The following is a 4,435-nucleotide window of genomic DNA, read 5'->3' on the forward strand; positions in this document are numbered from 1 at the left end:
ATAAATCAATCAGTCAATCTCTTATTGAAGTGCTCCAGGATAGCCAAGAGGCATTTCTGCTAGAACGCTGGTTAAGTATATACGAACCGTCTCAAGTCCGAAAAATCGTTGCATAGCATCTCCTGAAATAAGGAAAATACGCAAAGGAACCAGACTGGTACAGACTACATAGTCTACAGCATATTAAACCGTAGCTTTAGGACCAACTTAATGGATTGGAATCCAAAAACGCTCGGTAAGCTTGATGCTACGCAGCTTAGAAATAAAAATGATGAGCCATTCCACTCTGTGAAGGTGGATGACCAGAGAAGCTGTTTAGCACACGACACAGAAGTGACACAGAATTTTGTACAACGGTATGAACTAATTTACCGTTATCTTTATATACATTCACGTGGACGACGGAACCGGCACCACGGGAGACCAGAAGGAAAGTAGATACACAAGCTCTTGGAACGTAGACATGGCCGACGCGATTCAAAGTGTCGTATCTGTTTTTGTGAGCTTAATATCTTATACGTGCTCTATATTTGGACCCAAGGTGTTAAACTTATTTTTGCACGTTGAGGGAGTGCTTGAAGCCCGTTTCACCTCCGCTGCTGGTCGGCCCGGTGATGCACTATACCTCCTCGATCGTCACACGATTCTTGTGCACACGCAGAAACAGAAATGTATGGAACCCTGGCCATAAACAGTTCCGGTGTAACAAAGTCACTCAACTTTAAAAAAATGTCAGTAGTGGAGGAATACTGGGTTAAACGATGCTAAAAGTGAAAACAAGGTACGGTTGCTGCTGCCGAACAGTGCTGCAGTCGGAGATGGTTGTTCGAAACGCACTTTCAGTTTGCGTTCAGTTTCGCCTCACGCGATTGGCCTATAGGCCACGCCGCGTCATCAGCCACCGGACGCGGGTGACTACTCAAGCATGGGGTTGCGCCGGAGGAGTTTTTGGCGTACAGGCGACAGACGGACGGATGGATGTATTGGCTAGGCATATAAAGCTTCGTTTTAAAAAGCAATTATTTCGAGCTACGGCAAATTAGTTGGACCCTCTTGCGTTATAAACCTGAGCATGTGGCGTCAATATGAGATCCTAGTCAAGTTATTGTAAATAAATCTGTAGAACTTACTCAGAATACCTGTGTTTCCTACTCTCTCAAGGTGTTTAGCTACAGCAACTACAACCGTAATTAAGGGGCCTCTCAACATCTCTATACACAGCATTCTGGCAAAAAATTGCGCGCTTAATCATGTTTAATGAGTTGTTTTGCCATCGACCAATACGCAATGACCTCAATCCTCCTCCCTGCTATATTTCACCACGCTTTCATTCTGCTTATAAGTTAAGCATTTGTGCATTAATTGTGTTATCTTCTTTTTAGTCGTTCATGCTCCGGACTTCATAACAGTGGTACTTTAACTTACCGCCTATATTGTACCCATTAGTCAAACTGTACGTTTTCACGATGCAGTAGAAAACATTGTATTAGCAGGAACGTTCGAATGAACTGTTAAACTATGGTACTAATTTACTTTGATGTTCATCTGTTTTTTTTTATTCGGTTGTTTTTACTTTCACGAACTGTACCCACTCTTCTCTTTAATGCCCGTGGGCCCTGATAATAACTGATGTCAATATGTAAACTATATAATTGATGATTTACACTTGAAAAAGATGGCCGGATTGGATGTACGTATACTTGCTTCTTGGGAAAGATTTCGGTTTCCTCTTGTGTCTATGAAACGTGGTATACTTGTAAATATATCACATGTGAATAAATTCACTCAGCTCAGGTAATGAATTATACTTTCGTTGCTTACGCTGATTTTCCGCGTGTACCTAGCACTTTATAATGTGCTATATACAGAGTGCTTTATAGCGCTCTGTTCTCTCTTCTGTCGCTTCTGCTGTCCTTGCGCTGTTACTCATCTTTATAAATCATGTTTTACCAACAAGCCCAATTCTACACCCTTCTTCAAATAGAAGCTGCTCCTAATGTCTCATACTTTTAATTGCTCAAAGGGGTTATGGCATGGAATACCAAACTTTAGAGCTATGCTGCTGGTGTTTCGCTGTTCATAAGCGGTGCCTGAATCTTAAACGAAAAAGTGTAAATTGTTGACATTGAAAACAGTAGGTAAAACTAAAGAAGAGAAGCCAAGCTTTCTAAGCTAATGGTGCAATTGGAATATTATTAACTGATTGAAAAATAATAGCCGAACACAACGTATTGTGGCCATGTGCGGAATGGTGGTCAGCTGCCTCAGCACCGCTGTAGTTTTCAACGTTCCTCTCAGAAAAAGAAATACTTGTCAGAAGGCTGTTTCAGAAACCTCTCACTAACATCCAAAAAACAGTGATCTTCTTGTGCGTTGTTAGTCGACCGAGTGTCGTAGTAATAAATGCCTTGCCGCTCTCAAGGTCATGATGCCGCTATTGGCGTCGTAATGTCGTTGTATTTGCTTTGTCACGGCATCATCGTCGTTGTAAGACAATTGAACTTTTAATAATTAAGCATCACTAACTTAAGCACTTTCCAACGTAAGCCAATTGCACAAACTTACCGTTATCCTACTGAAAAAGTTTGTGCGGAGACACGAGAACAGCCGAGAAAAGACGAGGACGAGCGCTCGTCCTCGTCTTTTCTTCACTGTCCTCGTATCTCGGCACAAACTTTTTCAGTGTGCGTTTCAACTAACTAGCCCAACTATCTGCTCTCCTAAGTGTAATTGCCGTTATCACAGTTATCGGCAATTATTTCGTACAACACGGCACAGTAAGCCACAGAGCCGCTCATTACCATCTCTTCTGCGATGTTTAGTTTCATTCACGTAAAAGAAACGGTTATATATTCATAGCAGCATAAAACATTGCCTAGTCATGTTTTTGCACTGTGGCAGCTATTTTACGAGGGACGTTGCGAAAGTAAGTTTCCTCCTTTATTTTCACAAGGGATCTTTCTCGCCAAAAAAGAACACACTATTGCATCATGAATACACTACACAATACTTACATACTACAGATACATACACTCCACAGTACATACACCTTGCACTATTTTTCCACATACTCGCCAGCGACACTGAGACACTTGTCGTAGCTTGCAATTAGTTTGAAGAAACCACTGTGGTAAAACTCGGTGACCTCCAATGCGAGGCCTGAGAAATAACCTCTTCATCATGCACGGTGTGTAGGCTTTAATGGATGACGGACACACTAGTCCCACGTGCCCATTGATACCGGATAAAACAGCACGCACTTCCACTGACGACCGTGTTGTCAGCACACGTCTGTTTGTCATCGTCATTTGTACTCGAATAACCTCGAGCACACCGGTCTGCTGCTACTGTCTCTACTTCAGCGCCATGCGCATGCGCGTCATTCCTTCTTCGCTGACGCTCCTTACGTCGTTGAACAAACAACGGGCATGAATTCTAATGGCGGTTGTTTGTTGCACCTGGTGTACCATCTGCTCTTCCAAAAAAAAAAAAAAGAAAGACAAAACTTGCTTTCGGGGCGTCCCTCGTACTTGACTGCCCGGGACCTGAAGAAAGGGATGGCGGATCCGGACTGCTTTTATTTCCCACTGGCGCATTATTTAAAAATAAAAAGCAAGAGACTCCGTGATGGTGCCTTTCTCCTCTCTAGCATGGCGGACGGGCCAGGGAAATTCAGCGACAGCAACTTAAATCCGTAACACCGGTTGCAATAGATCGGCCATGGGCGAATAGAACATTGTGACGTGCAATCGAATATGAAGTGAAGTGTTCCAGAAGGCAACCGAACCAAATACAATTTTAATAGCGCCAGAAACGTATCCAACCGAACATCAAGTATTTTTTTCGAGTCGATCATGAACAATGTAGCGCCTTTTTCACTAATATCATCAAAGAAGTTTCACATTCTTGTATTCACCACATTAGAAAGTTTCTGTCATTACACTGCACATCGTAAAGGATGATTCATTTAGGTGATAAAGGAAGCAATGCATAGAATAAAATAACTAAGCAGTTCGTGAACTGACCTTTGGTCGGAGGACATGCGGTCGTGCATTATCATACAAAGTGTAGAAGGACGCTTGCACGTGCTTGCCTGATATTTGAATGCAGTTCAAGTCGCCTTAATATTTTCTAGCACTTTGTTTTCTTTCTTTTTTTTTCTGAAAATTTTTATCCGATGGGATGTGAAAGCGCAACACCCCAACACGTTGGGGTGGTGCGCTGGCAGGCCGTGCTTCAAATCCTACTGCCGGACGCGTTTTTTTTTTCTTCTTTCTTTAAAAAAAAAAAACAAGGTTGCATCTACTCAGTGAGAAACTGACCGACCGACCGAACCACCCACCCAGGCAAAACCACGGGATGCTTGGTAAAGAAAGTTTCTCTTTAAAACCGACTTGAAAAGCGACCTGCCCTCTGAGCTCACTTTGGGTATAAG

The 4,435-nt window shown here is 42.7% G+C and overlaps 1 non-coding gene across 1 annotated transcript; it reads left to right on the forward strand.

The window, feature by feature from the left end:
* The first annotated feature begins 463 nt into the window (after positions 1-463).
* Positions 464-647, forward strand: LOC126518388 (U2 spliceosomal RNA). Its single transcript, XR_007596367.1, has one exon. It is a non-coding gene; the product is annotated as a U2 spliceosomal RNA (small nuclear RNA).
* The last annotated feature ends 3,788 nt before the right edge of the window (positions 648-4,435 follow it).

This window comes from Dermacentor andersoni, unplaced genomic scaffold, assembly GCF_023375885.2.
Source record: "Dermacentor andersoni unplaced genomic scaffold, qqDerAnde1_hic_scaffold ctg00000041.1, whole genome shotgun sequence".
Lineage (NCBI taxonomy): Eukaryota > Metazoa > Arthropoda > Arachnida > Ixodida > Ixodidae > Dermacentor > Dermacentor andersoni.